The sequence below is a fragment of the Leucoraja erinacea genome, chromosome 18 (genome assembly GCF_028641065.1).
Source record: "Leucoraja erinacea ecotype New England chromosome 18, Leri_hhj_1, whole genome shotgun sequence".
Taxonomy (NCBI): Eukaryota; Metazoa; Chordata; class Chondrichthyes; order Rajiformes; family Rajidae; genus Leucoraja; species Leucoraja erinaceus.
This window is the reverse complement of record NC_073394.1, coordinates 14,963,626-14,990,121: the sequence shown is the minus strand read 5'-3', so window position 1 is coordinate 14,990,121 and position 26,496 is coordinate 14,963,626. Positions and strand designations below refer to the sequence as shown.

The 26,496-nt window shown below is 42.6% G+C and overlaps 1 protein-coding gene across 3 annotated transcripts in view; it reads right to left on the bottom strand.

Annotated features, from left to right (window-relative positions):
* LOC129705682 (leucine-rich repeat-containing protein 4C-like) overlaps positions 1–26,496 on the bottom strand; it is a 268,649-nt gene that overhangs the window by 45,554 nt on the left and 196,599 nt on the right. Inside the window, exon 1 of one of the 3 annotated variants that reach the window (XM_055649377.1) lies at positions 1,103–1,729. The exons of the other annotated variants lie outside the window; for them this stretch is intronic. The gene's annotated coding sequence lies outside the window, so the exon portion shown is untranslated. Of the gene's footprint in view, positions 1–1,102; positions 1,730–26,496 lie in introns of those variants that run through there. 3 annotated transcript variants of the gene reach the window in all.

The window sequence follows — 26,496 nt, the reverse complement described above, 5'->3', positions numbered from 1 at the left end:
TCAATTCTAATGTGGTAGGAGTGTCAAACAAAACAAATATTGGTGCCAAGCTATATCAGAAGATATTAGGGCAGATGGTCATTTAAGCAACATATCACAAGGAGGTAAGAAAGATACGGAGACAGAAAAGTGTGGGGAAATAAACATCCATGTTTAGGATCTTGACAGCTGAAGGTATGGTTGCAATGACAAGGCTATTAAATTTCCAGACAGTCATAAGACCTGAATTGGAAGTTCATGGAAAAAACAGGAAATGTTGGGACTACTCACTAAGTCAAGTCAGAACTGATGAAGGAGTTGGGACCTGAAAGGTTAACTCTGTTTCTCCTCCCATATGTACAACCTGACCTTTGGGCTTTACTTTAGACTGTAGAGATACACAGTGGAAACATGACCTTCGTCCCCACTGAGTCAGTGTTGACCAGCGATCGCCCCGTACACGTAAACTATCCTAGCCACTAGAGATAATTTACAAAATACAGAAACCAATTAACCTACAAATCCGTATGTCTTTGGAGTGTGGGAGAAAACTGGTGCACCCAGGAGAAAACCTCCGTGGTCACAGGGAGAATGTACAAACTCTGTGCAGGCAGCACCTGATGTCAGGATCGAACCCAGGTCTCTAGCGCTGGACCTGCTGACTGTTTCTAGCATTTTCTGGTTTAATTTCAAATTTCCAATATCTGTTGTTATTTTTTTTATTTTTGGCATTACTAGAACTGGTATGGATCAAAGAAATAAGGAGAGGCAAAACTAAGCTTATATTTTTTAAACTTATTGCAACAAAATAAATATTTAAAAAATTCTATTGCGACACATCCTAAAACACATTAAATGAAGAAAAAAAAAACTCACATACCAAATGCTAAATACAAATTGCAGAATGTTCAGATTGCAAATAAGGAAACTCTACCCAAACATAAGTGTTCTAATGGTACACGTTTTTTAAAATAATTTTCCAAGCAAACATAACAATTTTTCTGGAGACATATTTTTAAACTCCCCCTTTACACACACATTTGCTGCTTTTGTTTTTAAATGCCATCATTTCTGAGCTTCCAGTTTAATTTGTTAATCCCAATAGAATATTGTTGAAGAGTACCTTATCCATGTTGTGCCAGCTATGTCCCAGCCATCAAATCAGATACAGGTTTCTGCTTGGAAGAGAGAACAATGCTGATGTACACCTAGCTTCTGACTCCATTGAGATCACTATGTTTTAACACAGAACACACTTACAGGGATGACAGCGATTCAACCTCCTGTAATTGATTGAGCATACCTTTGATGTGAAGTAAAGAATTTGATGTCTACTCTGCTCTGGGGAGGCACTGCAATACATTTCTGTGAAGATCACGTTTTTTGGTTGATTTGCTGCATGCCCTAAACTTTCTCATCGTGTCACCTCAGGTTTTGGCCACAGCTGTACAGCAAGGAAGGTAGCTGAAGGAGGAAGAGCTCCTTTCTGTTAACACTTAAGGGTCTGGCCCCATTCACTGATACCAACGATTGAAACATGCTGTGACTGCTGAAATAACCCTGGATAAATCTCAGGCTTGGGCTAACTGAGAAGGAACGTTCAAGCCATGACATCTGGGACAAAGCCAATCTCAGTGAAATAACAACATACTTTCAACAACCTACAGTTGGCATTTCATGGCATTGCATCACCAGAACCCAACCATGTCCCACAACCCGATAGTGAATACAAGCAAAAGTAAATAATACTTATTCCGCAGTACAAAAAATAGGATTTGATTTGCTAAACTTATTGTATGTTCATATTTAGCCAATTATGGGTAGAATTAAGTTGCGCATGTCAGCAAACTAACAAATGAAAGAGAAAAAAGAGAGGCAGAAGCAAGGAGACAGAGATAGAGAGAGAGGGAAGGGGGGAGGGAGGGGAAGAGAGAGGGGAAGGGAGAGGAGAAGAGAGGGGGGAGAGAGAAGAGAGAGGGGGGAGAGAGAGAAGAGAGAGGGGGAGAGAGAGAGAGAGAGAGAGAGGGGGAGAGAGAGAGAGAGAGGGGGAGAGAGGGGGGGGGAGGGGGGAATGGAGAGTGGGAGGGAGAGGGGGAGAGAGAGGGGTAGGGGAGGGGGAGAGGGAGGGAGAGAATAAAGAGTCACAGACACAGAGGATCTTCAATAGATTAATCTAATCCAGATCGATCAATGAACAATATGCTGACCATTTATATAGATCCTCCACATAAAAGGAGATCTGAAACCAGAACTGCCATTAATAATGCACTAAGGATATATTAAATGCCTTTTTAAGTTGTTGCATCTAAGGGATTTTTGACTGAAATCAAAACACCAAGACCTAGGGCATTGACTGTCATTTAAAAATGTGTTTTATCTCTTGAAGGGTCTGGCCCATATTTGATGTAAAATGCAGACTGCTCTGTGCATTACAATTGGCATTTGCCCATACAGGCAGTGCCCTGCTTAGATAATGTTTCTGTTCCTGAGAACTATCCTTAAGCCGATTTCTTGTAAATCAGAGACATCAATAACAATCCATATTGTATCACTCTACAAATACTTGCTATAACTCTTTAACTTCAATGAAATAATCACCCTAACACAGCACATTGTAAAATGACATCCAGTAAACCCTCATTATAATGGACCATGAGGGGGAATGGTGTCCGTTATTGCCAATTGTCAGTTATAACCGAGTAAGTTATTATCATTGTATGTAGTTTAGACAAAGCTGCAGATGATGGTTAATGTACATAAGAGGCACAAAGTGCTGGAGTAACTCAGCGGGTCAGGCAATATCTCTGGAGAACATGGATAGGTGACATCGAGATCCTTCTTCTGAATGATTAAGTCTGCTGAGTTACTCCAGCACTTTGTATCTTTTCACCTTAAAACTAGGCGGTGATGCAGTTGGTCCGTACCAACCATCTCTTCTTCACAGGCTTACGGGGCTTATGTTATAGGTCACATTGTAGCCCCCGATAGGACAAGTTTTCTTCAGGCCTGTTGCCAACAACAAGGCGTGCTTGGTCACCATGGGGCTCCCTCCCCTCTCACCTGCTGCCGCTTCCAGCAACTATACGGAAGAAGGACGAGGAGGAAGAAGGCAGTGGAGGGGGGAGTGGGGGGGGGTGGGGGGGGGGGGGGGGGGGGGGGGGGGGGGGGTGAAGAGGCCAAATGGACAGAGTGATGGGAGCAGGAGGCAGTGGCGATCAAGTGGGGAGCATAAAAAGTCATCACCAGTGACAGCAAGAAGCAGCAGCAGGTGAGAGGGGAGGGAGCCCCATGGTGACCAAGCTCATCGTGTCAGTGGCGTTAACCTGAAGAAAGCGCTGTCCCCAGGGACTTCTACTTGAGCAGCAACAACAGCTGCATCAACCAAGCTGTGTGGTGGGTGAAGAAGGCCTGGTGCACCTTGTGAGTCGGGAGTGGGGTCGGAAGCCAGGGCTCTTACACAGCCAGGGAGATGGTGCAAGCTGGGGGTGGGTCGGCAGGTCCGTCTGCAGTCTCCAAAATCCATTATAAAGGGTCCTTAAAATAAGGGTTTACTGTATTAAAACTATTAGAATATATAAATTATTTCATCAGTAATAAACACCATTAATTATTTTATTTTAATGACTATCAGCCTTGAAATGCTTTAAACATGGATGGGAGAATTTGCATAGTCAGATTTTTGCATGTCCGGTCATCCATAATCCTAGGAAAGTAAGTGTGCCAGGAAATGTACAATTTCTGTGCATGCCATTATGGACATAGAAGTCCTAAGTTGCAGAGCTGCTCAATGGCATTGAAGTACAAAGATGAAGAGATTTTAGTTTAGTTTAGTTTATTGTCACGTGTACTAAGGTACAGCGAGAAGGTTTTGTTGCATGCTAACCAGTCAGCGGAAAGACAATGCATGATTACAATCGAGCCATTAGCAGTGTACAGATACATGATAAGGGAATAACGTGAATGACGTTCAGTGCAAGATAAAGCCCAATAAAGTCCGACCAAAGATAGTCCGAGGGTCTCCAATATGGTAGATAGTAGCTCAGGACTCTTCTGCCTTCACTTAACCAACCTATGCCTGGTTAGTGGTTAGACCTGGACATTGTTCCCCATTAGTTTCATGGAGAGGAACAGTTATGAATAAGGCACTTCCAATTTTTTTTTTAATAAATAAACTTTTGATATAATTGAATATTTCTGGTATTTAATCTTTTTGTATTTTCATGATTTTTTTTACCAATTACTTATTTTAATAGTATAACTATTTGTTTAGTCAGCAACATTTAGCCTGTACAGCAGGATGAAAGAATATTCAAGAAAACACTTCAGATCTTTCGGGAGGTCTGAGCTGTTCCTACATCTTGTTCTAGTTTTAAAAATTGTCACGGTAACAAGCTGAGATTGGGCGGTAGGAGAAGAACATTAAAGCTTGAGAAATCTCAAGAACAATTCGTAAGGGTGAGCCAATTTAAACAAAGTATGTATTGGCTAGGGGTTTGAGACATATTTATGATTTTCGCCTGAAGTGCTCATGAAAATGACCGGTCTATTTCTGTTTTCCAAGACCCTTCTTTTCTACAAAGCTACTTATGTTGATTACTGCAACAAAATAACATATCTGGCCAAAGAAAATGGCAGCTTATGAATCTTCTTCTCAAAATTGACACCCAATTCACAGAGTGGGATTGAATTAGCTTGATTAATATGCTTTCATCCCATTATAAAAATAGGGACCGAGGGGTGATTTTTTTAGAGGTGTATAAACTCACAAGGGGCATCGATAGAGTGAATGCATGCAGTCTTTTTCTCAGGGTTCGGAAACCAAGAATTAGAGGGCATAGGTGTAAGGAGAGAGGGGAAAGATTTAACAGGAACCCGAGGAGCATTTCTTTCATTCTGAGGGTGCTATAATACATTTATACAATGGGCTGCCGGAGGAAGTAGTTCAGCAGGCACTATGGCAATATTTATAAGACATTGGATAGATATGTTGATAGGAAAGGTTTAGTGGCATGTGGGTCGAACATGGTCAAATGGGACTATCTTTGATGAGAATGTTGGTCAGCATGGACGAGTTGGGCCGAAGGGCCTGTTCTGTGCTGAATAACTTGATGACTGCAACTATATACATTTACATTGTGACCAATGCTGCTGAGATAATAAACACAGGGACATTATCCATAATTACTGAAGTATTTATTTATTTTTAATCTTCCTAACTAGATTCAATCTCATTCACGTGAGAGAGAAAAAAAAACACTTTCTCCCCAACTCCATAGTAGTCAAGTTAAAACAAAGCTCTGGAATATTCATTGCACCATACTCTTGTTTTCAATTCAGCTCTTGCTGCCTTCAGTGACTTGTCATTTCCAACGTCACATCGCTGATGAACCATTACAGTTTGAACTGCATTTGATCATCTTGAAACCATTTGCAGCCAAACTGCTTCCTGGGGGCTATGAAGTATTTCAAAATTATTTGGCACCCATCATACATTTAGGTCAAAATGTGTAAGAATGACATTTAGATCATTTCCATTTGATCACAAGTAAAATGAAAAATTAATTTAATCATAAATGTAATAACCTCATGCCAGCCTACTTAACTGGTTAATTAGTATCACAAAAAGAATGTCTCTGTTTCTCCTTTACACTGTAATAACAATAATTTTTAAATGCATTTATCTTTTTGCAACATTAAGGCCAACCAATTCAATGTGTTTGAAGTGTAAACCTTTCTGGAATGTGTAAATTAGGCAGCAAATTTGAATACAGAAAATTCTTAAAAAATAACTTCAGGCGCAGCAATAGAGTTGTTCTCTTACAGCGAATGCAGCACTGGAGACCTGGGTTCGATCACAACTACGGGTTTGTTTGTACTGAGTTTGTACTTTCTCCCCGTGACCTGCATGGGTTTTCTCTGACACGCCAAATGTACAGGTATGTAGGTTAATTGGCTTGGTAAATGTAAAAATTGTCCCTAGTGGGTATCGGATAGTGTTAATGTGTGGGGATCGCTGGTCAGTGCGGACCCGGTGGGTCGAAAGGCCTGTTTCCGCACTGTATCTCTAAACTAAGCTAAACTAAAGCGCCTAAAGATTAAATGTTGGTGTCCCATCGTAGAGTAATGGACCTCTGTTGTTTGTGATATATGTACTGTAAATGACGGGCATAAATATAGATGGGTTGGTTAGTAGGTTTGCAGATGATACCAAGATTACTGGAGTTGCAAACATTGAGGGAGGTTTTCAAATATATCACAATCATAATCACAATAATACATTATTAGCCAAGTATGTTTTGCAACATATGAGGAATTTCATTTGCCAAGTCAGTCATACAAATACAAGCAACAGAACACACAATATCTGGATCAGAAGATACTAGCTACAAGGAGAGGTTGGACAAACTTGAATTATTTATTTTTCTTGAATGCCAGAGGTTGAAGGGAGGTCTGATAGCATTATTTAAAATTATGAGGTCAGAACCTCCCTCCTAGGGTGGAAATGTCAAAGGCCAGAAGACATATCTTTATGGTGAAAGGAGCAGAGTTTAACAGAGATGTGTGGAACAAGTTTCATTTGGTGGTGGTGATGGAGGCAGATATGACAGTGGTGTTTAAGAGTCTTTTTGGAAGGCACAGCGAGGTGATAACTTATCAGAATTCCAGAATAACCACCGCACATCAAAATGTGCCAAGGGATCTTTTATAGAAGGCATATGTTTGAGATGTGATTTCTATTTGCCCTATCGCCAAGTTTTAATTATAACCTTATCATATTTATCACGTTGCAAGCAATTAATTTTAAAATCAACTACTGCGAGTTACTTGAGCATATGGATGTGTTAAAATCATTGGACTTCTGTTAATAGCCATCAAATTCCATAATGGCTAAGAACAATTAAAGGGAAAAGGTATCATTTCCCAACAAAGCTCACGGTTTTAATCCTCTGTTGCAGTTCTTTCTTTCCATCCTAGCATATCTGTTGCTCCCATCTTCAAATTCTTTTCAGGTGTTCTCCAAGCCATTTTGTATCATTTTCCTTGTTTATCAATCAATCTTTTTTTTTTCTTTCCCTCTGTTTCCCCCTCATTGCTTTCCCATGGTCTATATGGCTCTTTCCAATGTTCTTTTACTGATATTGCGAGCTTTTTTATTTGCTGTTTTATACACCAAAAAAAAACACATCATAGACCAGACAATAAGGATAGCACTGGATAGAGTGGATGTGGTGAGGATGTTTCCACTAGCTGGAGAGTCGAGGACCAGAGGCCATAGCCTCAGAATAAAAGAACGTACCTTTAGGAAGAAGATGAGAAGGAATTAAGAGGATGGTGAATCTATGGAATTCATTACCACAGGTGAATTTGGAGGCCAAGTCAATGGATATTTTTAAGGCAGAGATTTACTGCTTCTTGATTAGACAGGTATCAGGGGTTATGGGGATAAAGCGGGACAATGGGGTTGAAAAAGAAAGATAGATCAGGGATGATTGAATGGCAGAGTCGAATCGATGGGTTGAATGGCCTAATTCTGCTCCTAGAACTTATGAACATAATATTGAGGCACCAGAATGGAGGACGTTATGCAGGAATTTCTGGGATATCCAGGAAGTGATGAAAAGTCTTGTTTTGTCTGATAAACAAGACATAACCAAGAGGAAGTCAAGTGAAAAGGCCCAGCACTGAGCATGGACCATGCTGAGATCAAGATGGGCCTTAGGAGGAAAAGCCTGTGCCCAGAAATACAGTGCCTCCTATTGGTGTTAAAATGGGTCAACAACAGACTCATAAGAAGGATCAGCTGCAACACACAATTAGAGAAATTAATCCAGAACCTGAAAATAAAGGACTGAAACGGATTGCAGCTAATGTAGAGAAGAAAAATCAGAAGTTCAATTGAGGCAATACTAAGGAAAAGCTACGCACAGTGTTTGAGCCTTCTAGCTAGGAATTACTAATTAACTGGTGCAACGAGTTGGAAGGCCAGAGCGAGTTGTAATATCTTGGAGATGAGGAATATGGACACACAAGAGGTTGCAGATGTTGGTTTACAAAAAACAACACAAATTGCTGGAGTAACTCAGTAGGTCAGGCAGCATCTCTGGAGGATACGAATGGGCAACGTTTTGGGACCGTTCTTCAATCTGATTGTAACAAGGATAGGTGATGTTTTAGGAGTGTTTGGTCAGGCGTGCATGTGTATACAGTTGCATATTTTGGCATTTTACGGCAACAGCTGAGAAATGCCAGATAAGTGACCACTGGAAATGGGTGCTCAAATGGGACTTTCACAACTGAAGTGGATTTGACGTAACAGGATTGAAGAGGGATCAATCAATGGAACTACTTGCATGGAGGGAAGGCCACAGACAAGGCAAAAACAAAAAAACAAACACATTTCTGGAGGATCTCAACTGGTTGGGAAGCATCTGTGGAGGGACTAACAACATTTCGAGTTGGGGCCCTTCTTCACGACTGGAATAAAAGGGAGATAGCTGGTAGAAACATAGATAATGGGTGCAGGAGTAGGTCGTTCGGCCCTTCGAGCCAGCAACGCCATTCAATGTGATCATGGCTGATCATCCCAAATCAATACCCCATTCCTACTTTTTCACCATATCCCTTGTTTCTGTTAACCCTAAAAGCCATATCTAACTCTCTCTTAAAAACATCCAGTGAATTGGCAGCCACTGCCTGCTGTGGAAAAGGATTCAATAGATTCACAACTCTCTGGGTGAAAAAGTGTTTCCTCATCTCAGTCCGAAATGGCCAACCACTTATTCGTAAACTGTGGCCCCTGGATCTGGACTCCCCCAACATGGGAAACATTTTCCTGCATCTAGCCTGTCCACCCCTTAATAATGTTATGTGTTTCTATAAGAAAACCTCTCATCCTCCTAAATTCCAGTGAATACAGGCCCAGTCGACCCATTCTATCATGAGAAGGGATAAGAAAGGAAGGGGTGGTGCAAGAATTGGGATGGTTTAGGTGGATCCAGGTAATGAGGCAGATGTCAAATGGAGAAGTGAGGGGTAGAGACAGTGGCTGGAGGTGATAAGTGGAGACCACGTGCAGCTACAGATGGTGGATGACAGTGATAAAATTGGAAGGTGAGGCATGAAATACAGACCCAAAGGGAGCGATGTTGTGTACATGGATGGGCCAGAAGGGGTAAGGTGGATTTCAGATAGGAAGAAGTTGAAGAATGAAATGTAGAACCAGAGGGTGGGGATGGTGGATATTTGGGAACTTGGGGAGTGTGGTGGGGAGGGAGAGGTTCTGGTCATAGAAAACATGCAGCATATTTCACATTGGCATAGACCGAGGACATACCGGTGAATGGGTAGTGGGTGAAGAAAGATGGGATGTTTTATTTTATGTTAGATAATTAGTCAAAGAAACATCAATGCTTGAGCCTGGCTCAAATGTTTTTTGTAAAGTACAGCTTATTCTTTTGAAAAGTTCAAGCAATATTTCCTGTCACTTTCTGTAAACTGTGAAAAAATTATAAAGGATTACCAGAATGCATGTTAGCAGGAAGTTTGCTCTGTGTGTGTTCTTTATGCATCTGGCTGTCAATGTCATTAATTAATTCCCAGACTGTAGCATTTCTCTGCACTCTATTTATCTTTCATTAATATTCTAAATCCTTGTATTGGGGTGCACAGTGAGAGGTCAGTAATCGAGCAATTCTGGGCTAAGCAGCTAAACAGAGTGCGACACAACGCATCAACTGCATAAGAGACTGGGCCACAGGAAGGAAATTAAAAGTGGGAATATTTTATATTTAGTACTCAGAATCCGAGGTCCAGGTATTTTTGTAAGACATAAGATACTGCCGATGCCAGAATCTTGAGCAAAACGACAAACTGTTGGAGGATAGAAACAAAAAGTTGGAGTAACTCAGCGGGACAGGCAGCATCTCTGGAGAGAAGGAATGGGTAACGTTTCGGTCGAGACTCTTCTTTCTTGACCCGAAACATCACCCATTCCTTCGTTCCAGAGATGCTATCTGTCCCGCTGAGTTTACTCCAGTTTTTTGTGTCTAAATATGTCTGTTTAAAACAGAATCTGCAGTTCCATCCAACATAAAGTGTTGTAGAAACTTAGCGGGTCAGGCAGCGTCTGTGGAGGGAGTGGACAGACAACATTTCGGGTCAGGACCCTTCTTCAGACTCAAGAGCTGCCTGAACCACTGACTTTATGTTTTTTGCTGCGGGTTATTTTCATGTAAGGTACACATTTCCATGGTAAATCTGTAATATGGTTGGTTTCAGCAAGGAAGGAAGATTAAAGAGAGTATATTTCAATACTTTTCTGACTATCTTACAAAAGCCCAGGATTTGGATTAATATAAAGCACTGATGAAAAATTCTTGGAAAGAGCCAGAGAAATTTGAATTTGTGACTTTATCGGTGTCACGAGTAAGTAACTACACTTTACTAATGTTTAGAAAAAGATTTTATTTTTGGTAGAGTTGCTCAGGTGTGGCTGGAAAGCATAGACACAAGGAGTTGCAGATGCTGGTTTACGAAAAAAAAGACACCAAGTGCTGGAGTAACTCAGCAAGTCAGGCAGCATCTCCGGAGAACAAGGGTAGGCGCATTTTCAGTTGGGTCATTTCAGTTTGAAAATAGTCCCTACCTGAAAAGTCGGCAACCATGTTATCCAGAGATGCTGCAAGGCCTGCTGAGTTAAGGGCCTGTCCCACGAGCTTGCGATTGCATGCGGCAAGCGCGACCAAACCGTAGTTGGCGGCCGCGCGGAGGTCGAGTGATCCCGTACAAGTTGACTTGAAGTTCGAGCAAAGGCGTACGCCGTCAAGACGCTGCGTACAGCGTCGAGATGCTGCGCACGCCCATCGAGGTGGTGCGTACGGCCTCAATGCGGCTGCGGGCCGGCAGGCCGTTGCCGCGTGGAATTTTTGGACAGCGTCAGTTTTTCGGAGCCCTGCGTGATGTCGGCACCAGCTCCGCACAACTCCACATGGGTCCGTTGATCGAAGTGGGACCGGCTCCGCGAGTCCGTACGGCTCAAGCGACCACGTTAGGTCGCGCTTGCCGCATGCAGTCGCATGCTCGTGGGACAGGTCCTTTACTCCAGCACTAGATGGTTGTGAGGCTTATGGGTTCTGGAAATTATTAGAGGTATCGAGTATAAAAGCTGTAAAATTACGTTGAGCCTGTCTAAAATATTGGTTACAGTATAAGTAATGTATGACATCCAATTCTGGTCTTTTAATTTTCGGAAAGAAGTGAAGGTCCTAATGCGGTTGCCAACAAGGTTTACTGGAATAGTACTTTGGATAAGGTCTTTTGATGTTAACCACTGGAAGCACAGTATTTGCCTTACAGGTTTACACTGGAGAATAGAAACATAGAAATTAGTGCAGGAGTAGGCCATTCGGCCCTTCGAGCCTGCACCGCCATTCAATATGATCATAGCTGATCATCCAACTCAGTATCCCGTACCTGCCTTCTCTCCATACCCCCTGATCCCCTTAGCCACAAGGGCCACATCTAACTCCCTCTTAAATATAGCCAATGAACTGGCCTCAACTACCCTCTGTGGCAGAGAGTTCCAGAGATTCACCACTCTCTGTGTGAAAAAAGTTCTCCTCATCTCGGTTTTACATGGATTTCCCCCTTATCCTTAAGCTGTGACCCCTTGTCCTGAATGTTTGAGGGGGATTTTAAGGATGCGTACAAGATCAGAAGTTTAAGTGGATAAACATAAATACGCTCTTTTCACCAGCAGATGATCAAAGGTCCAGGATCCGCATATTTAAAAACAAATTTAAACTAATAAAATAAATGTAAGAAACAAAAATATTTGCAGAAAAAATAGTTATGATATGATGACTCTTTAAAGACAGAAATGGAGTAAATCAGGGGATTCAATAGAGATTTAGTCAGGTTCTTGGGAAATAATAATTTATAGGGCTATATAGGAGGCAAGAATAGCACAGCCGGTCTATAATGCAATCTGGTGGTTTGGATTGACTTCAGGGCAGACATACAATTGGGCCAGGTTCCAGGGAATGAGAGCTGTGTCAGAGGTAGAACTGGTGAGCCAGTGATCTTCGGCCAGTGATGACCTTTGATCATCTGCTGGTGAAAAGAGTGTTTATCCACTTTAACTTACTTGTACACATCCATTAAATCACCCCTCAAACATTCTCCAGTGTAACCCTGTCACTGTAATGCAAATCAGGTGTTTCCAATGGTTGACATCAAAAGACCTTATCCAAAGTAGTATTCTAGTAAACCTTGTTTGCAACCGCATGGTGGGACAAGCGGTGGGATGAGTTTATCCGGACCTCATCTTTCCAGTCGTCCATGCTGTTCGTGGGCCTTGAATATGCAGATGTAGTTTGCTAAATTAACATCCCAAATGCCTGACTATTGCCATCAAACTCCATGCTTTGCGGATGCTGTGCCCAGGTGCAGCCAAGTGACCCATTCCTTTGCTCAGTCCTCAATGATCCCTACATTTAGAACACAGAACACTACAGCACAGGAACAGGCCCTTTGGCCCACAATGACTGTGCCAATTTTTAAAGTTTAGTTTAGAGATACAGCGCATTAGTCCATTGAGTACGCACCGGGCCAGCAATCCACGCACATTAACACTACCCTACACACACCAGCGACAATTTACACTTATACCAAACCAATCAACCTACAACCTGTGGGAGGAAACTGAAGATCTTGGAGAAAACCCACGCAGTCACAGGGAGAAAGTACAAACTCCGCACAGACAGCACCCGTTGTCGGGATCAAACCTGGTTTCCCGGCGCTGCAATAGCTCTACCGCTGCGCCATCGTGGCCACCCTGGATGTAACGCCAAGTTAAACTATTCTCCTCGGCTTGCACATGATCCATCTCTCTCCATTTGTTGAATATCCACGTGCCTATCTATATGATACTATTCCTACCTACCTCCAGCACCACCCCTGGCAGGACGCGACGGGCGCCCATCACTCTCTGCATAAAAAAATAATTCACAAAAGAAATTCTAGGCCAGATTCTTTTCAACCAGTAAATTATTTAAAATGGCAGATTATTAAGCAGCAAATAATAAATGCTCTGGTTAAATGAATGAAATTTTGGCTGAAAACTGAAAGGGTAATTTATTAAAAGAAAGGATGTCAACTCATATGTATTATACATTAAAATTTAATTTCCTTGCATTTGGTAAATGATGTAGTGAAATTCATGTGCTAAGATGTGTTTTTGGCCTAAATTTTTGGGTATTCACACAGTGCTTTCCAGGTTTGTATTTTTAATCGAGCATTTTAAAAAGGTATATAGTGGAGTTTGCATGGTTATCACTTTTAAATTCACCTAGAAATACCAAGAAGCATGCAATTATCAGCATGAAGTTCTGGAATAACAGGGCCATAAATACCAACAGCAACAGATCATGTTTGAAGCAGCTCCAATTTGAAATTAACTACTGAAAGGATTACATGATTCACATTGCAAAAATACCAAGTAGGAAGGATCTTACTACAGTTTCCCTGTATTTGAGTTGTCATGTACAGGCACTGTTTCCAAGTATTATATTATTAAAATGAAAGTGATGCCGCCTATATGTCCAAAAACAATGCACAGTCAGGAAAAAAATATGAGGTTATCTGAGCTGTCATTAGGTGACATTCCCAATAAACTATAATTCCATTTATATAACTCAGAAAACTTCAGCAGTAAACCTGGGTGGCATCATTAAATACACAAAATGCATTTCCCACAGCAACCTCCAGATTGATATAATTCATTGGGTACACGGCATCAGAACAACCCTGAATAGTTGATTAGAGACTGCTATGAAGGAGTCTAAACGGAATGCTATTGAAGATGCAAAGATTAAAATGTGTGATTAACTCATTTCAATTTAAGTTCAAGTTCAAGTGAGTTTATTGCCATGTGTCCCTGTATATGACAATGAAATTCTTGCTTTGCTTAAGCACACAGAAAATAGTAGGCATTTACTACAAATATGTGTCCATATACCATGATATAAATATATACACACATGAATAAATAGACTGATAAAGTGCAAATAGCAGAAAGTGGTTATTAATAATCAGGGTTTTGTCCGAGCCAGGTTTAATAGCCTGATGACTGTGGGGAAGTAGCTATTCCTGACCTGGTTGTTGCAGTCTTCAGGCTCCTGTACCTTCTACCTGAAGGTAGCAGGGAGATGAGTGTGTGGCCAGGATGGTGTGGGTCTTTGATGATACTGCCAGTCTTTTTGAGGCAGCGACTGCGATAAATCCCCTCGATGGAAGGAAGGTCAGAGCCGATGATGGACTGGGCAGTGTTTAATACTTTTGTAGTCTTTTCCCCTCCAGGGCGCTCAAATTGCCGAACCAAGGCACGATGCAGCCGGTCAGCATGCTCTCTACTGTGCACCTGTAGAAGTTAGAGAGAATCTTCCTTGACAAACCGACTCTCCGTAATCTTCTCAGGAAGTAGAGGCGCTGATGAGCTTTTTTGATAATTGCGTTAGTGTTCTCGGACCAGGAAAGATCTTCAGAGATGTGCACGCCCAGGAATTTGAAGTTCTTGGCCCTTTCAACCATCGACCCGTTTATATAAATGGGGCTGTGGGTCCCCCTCCACTCCTTCCAAAGCCCACAATCAGTTCCTTGGTTTTCCTGGTGTTGAGGGCCAGGTTATTGCGCTGGCACCATATGGGCAGTTGCTCGATCTCCCTTCTATATTCTGACTCATCCCCATCAGTGATACACCCCACAATAGTGGTGTCGTCATTGAACTTGATGATGGAGTTCGCACTGTGGTTGGCTACGCAATCATGGGTATAGAGTGAGTCCAGCAGGGGGCTGAGCACCCGTGCCGATTGTTAGCGAGGCTGACACATTTCCCGCAATATGAACAGACTGTGGTCTGTGGATGAGGAAGTCGAGGATCCAGTTGCAGAGGGATGCGCAGAGACCCAGTTCTGCAAGTTTGGTAACCAGTTTGGAGGGGATGATTGTGTTGAATGCCGAGCTGTAATCGATGAATAACAGCCTGACATATGAGTTTTTGTTGTCCAAGTGGTCCAGTGCGGAGTGGAGGGCCAGCGATGAGCCTGCCACGAGCAGGGTTTGATCATCCTGGTAGTGTTAAATGTACTGGTTGGTGATGTAATATGAATGCATAGGGTATAATGGCTTGCTCCAGTTGGTGCTGATGGAAAGCATTTGCTGCATAGCTTTATTCTTCTCAATACCGTGGAATGATTTCCAATTTCTTTTTTTGGATCCGGCTATATTTGCAAGATTTACAGAAGCCCTGCAGATCTGTGGTGAAGCAGCAGAAAGCTAAGATTAATGTTGAATCAAAAGGCCAAGGGCATGGGTGCAGGGCGCTTATTGGCCTCACATGTGGACAAGGTCAACAAAGACAATGACAAATACCATCTGCCAACAAATGCACTTAGAGCCTCACATACTGCTCAAGGGAAATACCATTCAGCCAACAGCCACCACTATTTATCTACTTTCTACTTAGGCCTCTAGTTTCCATTCATGTGCGCACGCTCATTTCCACCAAGTTTCGCACAACCATCTAAAAGCTTAAATGCGCACCCCAAATTTCAAAGGCACATCACCCACTCACTAAACACATTGCCCTCTCACAGGAATAAATGGAGCATTACCAGTGCTACATGGCATAAACTGCACACGGCATGACCTAGTTCATTGGCTCACAGGCTTCGAGAGTGCTGAAGAGTTTCTGATACAGCTGCTATTAGTGTGTGGGCAGCAAAAGGATTGAATCATTTAAAGAAGTCAGATTATTAATAACCAATCCTACTCATCGCAGCATTTATTAGTTGTCGCAAGACATAAAATCTACTCACCCTCAATATAACCCTCCCTCAAGTATTCTTTCTTTTCAGATAGCCAAGAATTCTTCCTTTGTCCATCGTCTTAGCTGCTTAATACCAAGAGTCTTCAGCTCAGCAATCAGTAATACATAGAAAATAGGTGCAGGAGGAGGCCATTCGGCCTTCATGCAGCAGCAATGGGCAGATGCAGAGATCTGCTCGTTTGGAAAAACTGGCCCAAATATGATCCAGTGAAGAGCTAATTCAAACTTAGCCTGAGCCTGAGAATCTGAGATTTTCATTCCAACCTGCTATATATCAATGCCATAGTTCACATTGGCAGGTTTTATAAACACATTTTGACTATCCACATGTCCATAATATTCTCAATAGAACAATGAATAGGTCTCCAAATGTATGGATTCAGTATCCACAATCCATGGAAACAGTCAGATGCCACTGACTTAACAACATTAGGAGAACACAACTAAAAGGTTGCTCCAACAGCATGTCCATTATGGTTGAACGCCTGGTTTGTTTACGGTAATGCTATTCATGTCAATATGTGGCTAGTTTATTTCGACAACAGGGAAACAACATAGGTATTGGGAAATCTCGACATTTGTATTTTCCCAACCAATATGTAACCCAATTGTAAATATATAATTGGATTGATACTCCCTTCCCATCCAAAATCCATTGTAGGTGTGTTTTCATTGTAACAAATAAAACATCAATCAGACAACAAACATCAGACACAGAAATGAGGTAAGAGGTGGGGAGAGTGGGAAGTCCTGTTTGCCCAGGCGAGGGGTGAAAGGCTTTATCAGGAGCTGGTGAGGCTACCTTTAGAATATTGTGAGTTCCATATCTGAGGAAGAATGTGGTGGCTTTGGAACGGGTCCAGACGAGGTTTACAAGAATTATCCTGAGAATAAGGAGCGTTTGCAGGTTCCAGGCCTGTGGGCGCTGGATGAGAGGGTAGGGGGAAATCTCATCGAAACTTACCGGATAATGAAAGGCCTAAATAGAGTGGACATGGACAGGATGTTTCCCCTAATGGGAGAGTCAAGAACCAGAGGACATGGGCTCAGAAAAAAAGACGCACTTTCAAAATGGAGACGAGGAGGAATTTCTTTAGTCAAGACGGTGGTGATTCTGTGGAATGCATTGCCACAGATTGCAGAGGAGTCCAATTCATGTGGTATTTTGAAGGCAGAGATTGATATGTTCTTGATTAGGAATGGCGTCAACGATTATGGGGAGAAGAAGAATGGGGTTGAGAGGGAATATTAAGATTACCCGTGATAGAATGGTGGAGTAGACATGATGGGCTAAATGGCTTAATCCTGCTCCTATGTCTTATGGTCATAAGGGGTATGCCAATCTTAGATAAAAGAGGAAGCAGGTACCAGCAGCTGTTTATAATGAACAGAATTTTACCTCAGTGGCAAAACCTCGCAGCTTTGAGGATGCTGCTGTCATGGAAGGGATTCCTAGCGAGTTATCAATAAAAGTCAGCTTGTGAACGACTGAGACAACGACTGCAGTGGGTGAAATCAGACTAGTCAGTCACCAGAAGTCAAACCTTGTTAGATCATCTACAGAGTGACCCCTCAGATGTCCATGAATACATGGGGCTCATCTTGTAGCACAGATGGGCCGAGTGAAAGGGAAGGGGATCATACCATCAAGGTTATTGTAATCTCTCAAACTCAGTAAAGACATACCACGACAGAATAAAGAACACTGATGTCTCATTATTTATTCATTCCCCAGTAAAGACTCTTGTGCACGGGTGGTAATCCTATTATCTGTCTGTTGCAAACGAAGGTTGGCAGAAGAAGACATCAATCCGATGGATTATCTACATAAAATCACCAGATAAATTAAAACTTCAGAAAGTTACTACTTTCACGAGCGACCTTGAGAACACCTTAGGCTAGAACAAGCTTTCAATCGAGAGTATTTGAAGAATGAATAAAATGCTGCTAAACCTTGCTGACATTTGCCGGCTCCGCAGTGGGACTCTCTCTCATGAATTATTGACTGGGTTTTAAGCAAGGAATCCAAAACCATGGATACTTTCCAGAATCCACTGGAAAGAATCCACAATAGCCTTGAGTGGAAAATTGGTGGCATCCTTATGAAGACCAGAAATTGACCAGTCTTGAGCTCTGCTCAGTCTCTCAGAATTTAACGGGCTTGTGTGAGTGAGTAGGTTACAGGGAAATAAGTGGAGGATAGGAATGCTAAAAAAATTACAATGCAAATCATTATATCATTAAAAATACCTACTTTTCCACTCAAAAAGGTATGCACATGTATATGTTGCACCATTTTTTTGTGCCTCATTTGGCTGCATCCTCTCGGGTGGCAGGCTGTATCATTTTAACAATTTACAATTCTTACCAAAGTCAATTAACATTGTTTCTAGTGTGTAGGATAGTACTGGTGTACAGGGGTTGCTGGTCGGCCGCTCTCGATGGGCCGAAGAGCCTGTTTCCACGTTGTTTAACAACATGGTGACCAAAACTGAACACAATACTCCGACTGTTTGTTTAAGAAGGAATTGCAGATGCTGGAAAATCGAAGGTAGACAAAAATGCTGGAGAAACTCAGCAGGTGAGGCAGCATCTATGGAGCGAAGGAAAAAGGCAACATTTCCAATCGAGACCCGACTTCAGACTCCGACTGCGGCTTCAGCAGTACCTTGCACAGCTATAACATAAGATCTCAACTTCTATACTCAACACACTGACTGATGAAGACCAAAATGCCAAAAAACCTTTTTCATCACCTTATCTACCCATGATGCCTCTTTCAAGGAACCATATACCTGCTCTCCTAGGTCCCACAGCTTCACAACACTCCCATGAGCCCTGCCATTTACTGTGAAGGTTGTACCCTGATTAGACTTCCCAAAATGTCCTGTACACGATTTTAATAGGTGTTAAACTCCATTAACCATTCTTCTGCCCACTTGCCCAACAGATCAAAATCTTGCTGTAACCTTTGATAACCAACTTTGCTGTCTACAATACCAGCCACTTTAGTGTCATCTGCAAACTTACTAATCGTGCTCTGTATGTTCTCATCCAAACCATTGATATGAACCACATACAGCATTGGGCCCAGCACCGATCCTTGAAGCACACCTCTAGTCACAGGCCTCCAGTCCGAGAAACAGATGGATAGTGCCTCTGCTAATTCTGCCCTTACATCCCACAGCAAGCCGTTGGACCAAGTAATCCATACATTTTAAATATATATGTTGATAGCTCATCTTTATCAATTGTTTACCCCAAGAATCTCAACTACATTCCTTTCCTAAACTCCAGCAGCATCATTCCTTAGGCTGAATATGGTGTGAAACAGTGATGGCATTAGATGTAGCACTGATGCAGGATAAAGGGCCTGTTCCACTTACGCGATCTTGGCTCGCAAATTACGCGACCTCGTGGTCGCTTGAGGCGTACGGGCACCGTATGGCCGCGCGGGGCCGGACCCACCTAGAAGCGCGGAGGGGTATGGAGTTGTGCGGGGCTGGTCCCGACATCGCACGGGGCTCTGAAATTCCTGCAGTGACCGAAATCTTTGCGTGCCAACAGCCTATCGGCCTGCGTACGCACGCAGGCGCTTTGCGGTCGCACGCAGTGTCTTGACGTCGTACGCAACGTCTTGACGTCGTATGCTTAGTGTGTGGCATCGCGTGATGACGTCACCGCCCGACACCCAAATTCAGTCGGCCCGCCTCCTGCCCAGCTGATTTGTAAGCATGGGGGCTGCTGCTAAAAGAAGTCTCTGTTGCTGTTGCAGCAATGCAGTCTGCATCTCTTCCATGATGATCATGGAATAGCAGCCAGCAACCCCCCTTTTTATGCAACCTCCAATTCGCGCCAAACGCACGCAATCGCATGCAAGTGGGACAGGCCCTTAAGGGTCAATGTGCCAAGATGAATAACATACAAAGTATCCAGCACGTTCTTCAATAGGTGATTTTCTACACAGTAATGATCACATTTAAAAAATCAGATGCAATGTGTCCAATTTCTTGACAATATTCTTTCTTTGCAACAGGACTTCCTCAATGTTGTTTGAACACGTGACTGCATACATGTCAAGCCAGTGTGATTGCAAGACTACCTGTGGTTAAGTTGAAAAAATGAGAAGGTGATCATGAAAGGAAAGGACTCTTGCGCCTCATGGCGATACCAAGAGAGTTGAAAATTCACAACCCTTCTTTCTCTCAGCTCCAACTGTTTTGTGCTAAATTATTAATATCAAAGCTAATGTCAAAGCAAAAGAAATATACTTTCATGTCATTTGATCCATTACCATTGCTCTAAAAACATCAAATATGCAGGCAAAATATTTTTTAACCATGACAATCTTTGTACCGGTCTCTCTCATCAATGAGCAGAGAGCAGTTTAGTGTCACGTGCACTAAGGTACAGTGAAAAGTTTTGAAAAGCAATGAGGATTTCTAAAATTGTGTCAAATTTTGTTTAACACAGATACCAGCTGTTATCAGGCAACAGAATCGTCCTTCCACAACCAGAGAGCAGTGCTGAACTACTATCTACCTCTTTGGTGACCCTCGGACTACCCTTGATCGTACTTTGGTGGCTTTACCTGGAACTAAATGTTATTCCATTATTGTGTATTTTTACACTGTAAATGGCTTGATTGCAATCATGTATTGTCTTTCTGCTGACTGGATAGCGCACAACAAAAGCTTTTCACTGTACCTCAATACATGTGACAATAAACTAAGCTAACCCACAGATTCTTTCATAGTCTCTTGAACGGCAACACTGAATAAAGTAATTTGCTAAAGAGTAATAAAACACGTTTTTCATTTGAATAGCCCGCAAGAGGTTTCTCAACACTGCTTGATAGTTTGGTAAATAATCATTGCCGCACTTCGCAGTAAGCATACACGTTCAGACAGTTAAGTATTGGTTTATATACCACAACGATTCAAGGCATTTACTTCAGATCATGAAATAAAATGATTAATTTGTGGACACTTTTAGAAGTAATCTAATTCTTGTTCACTGTGAGTGCCACTATTTTAATTTAAAGTAATGGATTTGATCTTGTGTTCAATAAAAGCTTTGCACTGCACATATCACTTAAAAAGGCTTGGGGCAGACAATTAATTATTCTTTGATAAAGATCATTAATGGAAACCAAAGTCATTAGGATATGGAAGAGATCCTATGCATATATTTAGGAGGAACAGCTTGTACACACTGAGTGGAGTTCTGAGATGAGGTAGACACAAAATGTTGGATTAACTCAGCAGGACAGGAAGCATCTCTGGATGGAAGGAATGGGTGATGTTTCGGGTCGAGACCTTTTTTCAGACAAAGTATTCCAGTTAAACTACTAACACAGAATACCCTCAACCAACTTTAGATACAACAAAGACAGATACAAAATGCTGGATTAACTCAGCGGGACAGGCAGAATCTCTGGAGAGAAGGGGGGTGGTGTTTTGAGTCAAGACCCTTCTGCAGACTGACCTTTTATATCCAAACAGTTCTGATACAACAATCCTACATGTTCTAGAAATATAAATAGCTGAGTTTGATAAATAATGTATCAGAATTGTCTTGTGTGAGAATGTGTGGGATGCACCTGACATATGCTGAAATAAAACAGTGCAGCTGTAAAGAGTGTAATAACAAGACATATGCATTCTGATGATACTCCCGCAGTGATGTATTATATATTTAACATCACAAGCCGTTGGAGTAAGAATCCAAACATATTTTGAAAATTGGTGATGAAAGTATAAAGAATAATAGAATGAGAAAACAACGTTGATATAACTCAGGAGTGTTGACTGTAGAGTGAATTAATTGGTGACCGTGGCAATAATCGGAGGAACTGGCAGCATTGTTGAGTGAGCAATAGCCAGTGTGGACATGGGAGAGAAGCCTGACAAAATCTCAATGAGTCAATTCCATGATTCAATGAAACTATATTGTCACATGTACCTAGGTTCAGTGAAATGCTTTGTTTTTTGCACACATTCTGGTAACTTCACCCAGGCAGTATGCAAAGAGTCTCCACGTTTCTGGTGCCGACAGTTACAAAAATTCTTAGTGCAGTCTTATCTTCTCTCAGTGACCCCCCCACCAGGTCGTTCTTTACTCTTGGCGGCCCCTTGCCAGGTCCCTCTTTGCCCTCGGTGGTCCTCTGCCGGCTGGTCGTTTGGCTCCATGGGACATCCCGGGACGACCAGCAACCGACATCTTCTCCTTTCCCCGTCCACTTTGGTTCCTCGGGGGGAGTCTCCCGCAGCCGACCTCGAGGGCGCGATAGGCCAGACCCCGGTTCCTTTTCCTTTCTTACCACCTCGCTCCCGCCGCATCCAACAACACCGGTAGCCCCCCTTCCAGGTCATGGTCACCGGGTCCCCCAGGCAGTAAAACGGAGAACACTGCAACTTTAGGGGCTGCTGAGTGAATCCTTTGGATTGGGACTAGCTCCAAACTGCTCCGACAATTAGTGGGGCTACATAGGTAAGGTGTAGCAAGTGTAGTTGAGATGCCAACAGGTCTCCAGTGATCCCAAAATTGGTCTAGTGTTGACTGTTGAAGAAATGGTACAATGGTATATGGAACAGAGGACTAAAGTAACATTTTAAAGTCAATATCCATGGCAAAATTTGTTTTGAAGAGATCAAACAGACCTGTACACATCTGAACATAATGCGAATACACCCTGTATATGAATCTCTTTTCCATTTCAAAGAGGGGAAATAAATGCAATATCAGTTAATGAATGACATATGCAAAATGTATGCACTGTGTAGTTAGAGAGAGTTGTAGATTAACCCTTATTAATTCATGCCATTTATAATCTCCACTACACATATGTGCATGCCACCCTTTACATGGTATTACGCTACTACACAAGGTCAGCTAACTCGTTTTCTCTCTCTCACAAGCCAGCGGAGCTAGATTTGAGCAGCTTGCTGTTTGAATGTTCCTGCTTGCCTATGGAATAAAGATTGATCTTCACCATTTGCGTGTTGCTGTCGATCAATCATAAACATGGTGTCAGAAATGGTGTCTATTTCGTTGAAAGAGATCAGCCCCTGGCCAGTATCCTCAGTAAACTGATCCACAGGGCACCAGCGTGTTTACAACACACGATGATGGAACTACAGAGGTATGACATCAGACTAACTTACAAACGCGGTAAGGACATGCACTTAGCTGACACCCTCTCAGGGGCACCTCGCCCAACCTGCAAAAAATACCTGTCTGGTGATGAGCACCAGGGGTACACGTTTATGATGTTCTCCTGCCTCCCATCTGCCGGTTTAGACATCCTAGTGACACAGACAGTTGCAGACAAAACGCTACAATCGCTGGCCACTGTCATCTGTCAGAAAAACAGCACCATCTGCCATGAGCTGTCCGCCCATTTTACCATGTCCACGATGAACTGGTCATTCAAGACAATGTCATAATGAAAGGACATAAAGCAGTCATCCCGACGTCCCTTCACAGCAAGTACTTAGACATTGTCCATGGGCGCCATCCCGCTGCAGAAATAACCATCCAACATGCAAAAGGCATGCTTTTCTGGCTGGACAAGGCTAACTACATTCTCGAGAAAGTTGCTGCCTGCCCGACCTGCAATAGCCTGACCCCGCACCAGAAACAACCACTTCTCCCACATCCACACTGGACTTACCCAGGTCCACAGTAGCAGCCGACATCTTTGAGTGGCCCAACAAACAATACCTGGTTTTAGTTAATTCCTACTCAGGATGCTTTGAAATCGACCTGCTTGGTAGCCCGACCTCATGGTCATTCAGGAACTAACCCTCACTTCTCTGTCCACAGAGCCCCCCTAAAGCTACTCTCAGACAATGGACCTCAGTTCTCCAGTCTGCTCTTCAGAAATTTTGCGATAAACTGGGACTTTCACCACATCACCAGTAGCCCCGAGTACCCGCAGTCCAAGCCTAGCCGAGCGCACGGTAAAAGGTGCAAAATAACTAATGGAACGCTCACACAGGGCCGGCTCTGATGTCTATCTCGACCTACTCAACCTACGGAACATCGTCCGTGACCCTCTCCTGCCGAACGGCTCGTGTCACGTCGAACCCGCTCCACTCTGCCTATGGCCAAGCAACTATTAGAACCACAAGCTCGTGCACCATCAGTGATTGAATCCCAGCTCCAATGCCGCCGCGACATACAAAGAAAATACTACAATAAAACCAGCTCTCCGCCTCAACCACTCAACAAGGGACGGGTTGTCCACTTGCGGTCTCTCCGAGGTTACGACCGCCTCGGAGTCATTCTGGGGTCCACCGCAGAACCTCGCTCGTACTTGGTCAGTATTGACAATGGCACCTATCGGCGAACCTGCAAACACCTCCCCCCAGTTAATGAACCAGCCCCTCCACGTCCGTACCTGGACCAGCCCGTCAGTCTTCCCTCACGCTCCGCGAACGCTACTCCAGCGATTCCTCTGCCGGTGCCAGTGCCATCCCTGCCTTCCCCGGTGCCCCCATCTCCACCGGTGTCTTCACCTCCGCATTCGCCCGATAAGGGACTTGCACCCTCAGCGAGGGATGAGGTGCACGAGGGGTATTACCGTACACAGGCAGGTCGTGTCTGCAAGCCAAACCCTCCGATTGGAAAATTTACCGGCTACAATTGAACTGTGCATGACCCGTTTAGTTTTATGTGCTCACATATGCAGTAAAATAATAAATGCTGCACTTTATACTGGTGTTTTACAATATGCCCCACTAACCACTATATATATGCTTTGCTTCTTTATGAGGAAGGATGTAGATTAACCCTTATTAATTCATGCCATTTATAATCTCCACTACACATATGTGCATACCACCCTTTAAATGGTATTACGGTACTACACAAGGTCAGCTAACTCGCTCCCTATCTCTCACAAGCCAGCGGAGCTAGATGCGAGCAGCTGGCTGTTTGAATGTTCCTTTTTTGCCTATGGAATAAAGATTGATCTTCACCATGTGCATGTTGTTGTGGATCATTCATAAACAAGGGTGGAATACCAAAGAAACATAGAAAATAAGCACAGGATAGACCATTCGGTCCATCGAGCCAGCACTGCCATTCAATATGATCATGGCTGATCATCCAAAATCAAAACCTCATTCCTGCTTTTTCCCATATCCCTTGATTCCTTTAGCCCAAGAGCTAAATCTAACTCTCTCTTGAAAACATCCAGTGAATTGGCATCCACCGCCTTCTGTGGCAGATAATTCCAAGATGCACACATTTTTAATTTTCTGTGTCTATTGATGATTCATTATATTTCTGGCACACACTGGCATTTATAATAAGAACACACATATTTATTGGAAGTAAATACATTTCTTTTCTGAGAATAGAATTTAAAGACATGCACAAGATAAAAATAAATATGAAGTATTAATAAGCTTTTAAAACTGGGAGAACCTGCTAAACATTCAACACAATGAGATTTTGTTCTGTCCTACTGACAGAAAACTCAAGTGATGGTGCATGTCTTTAATGGATGCTTCTATGTCATCAGGGCCATGGTCAGATGGGGGCATATGGTTTGGGTTATTCAAAATTGGCATGAGTTTAAGTACACAAATTATAGCCGAATCATTTGTAGTGGTATGTGGCTCAAAGGTCATAAGTGACCGGAACAGAATTAAGCCATTTGGCCCATCAAGTCTACTCTGCCATTCAGTCATGGCTGATCTATCTCACCCTTCTAACCCCATTCTCCTGCCTATTCCCCATAACCTCTGACTAATCAAGAATCTATCAATCACTGCCTTAAATATATCCATTGACTTGGCCTCCACAGCCTTCTGTGGCAAAGAATTCCACAGATTCACTACCCTCTGACTAAAAAATTCCTCCTTATCTCCTTCCTAAAGGAACGTCCTTTAATTCTGAGGCTGACCTATAGTCCTGGACTATCCCACTAGTGGAAATATCCTCTCCACATCCACTCTATCTAAGCATTTCACTATTCGGTAAGTTTCAATGAGGTCCCCGTTCATTCTTCTAAACTCCAGCGAGTACAAGCCGGGTGCTGTCAAACGCTCGTCATATGTTAACCCACTCATTCCTGGGATCATTCTTGTAAACCAAAGGAACTATTGCAAAGGTGATTTACAACTTTGAACAATGCACCGTCCATCAAGATAATAAAGTATTCCAAAAAAGATAGACTGCATGTTTTTGCTCCACCTAACTATGAACATGAAATAAATCTATGATATTCCATTTTACTCTACATGAGGTGTTACATTCCTCAGTTAGACTCACTGCTTATTGCTGACTAAATAACTCAAAATCAAAATACATAAGATTAAGAAGCAGCAAAATGTTCACTAGAATTGCAAAGGCAAGAAGAAGTGTTGGTAAATGGGATTTGTGTAAATGGATGATTATTGTCAGCATGGAGATACAGACCAAAAGTCCTGTTTCTGTGCTCTGTATCATTATTAGTATATGACTATTTTGCAGGGGCAGTGTGGACATGGAAATCACAATCTGCAATTCCATTCTATTATCTAGTTATTTTCTTACTCATTGCATCATGATGTTGGTGTCAAAGTGAAGATATCCCTTGTAAAATGTACCACGTGAGCAGTCAACTCAAATTCTTATGG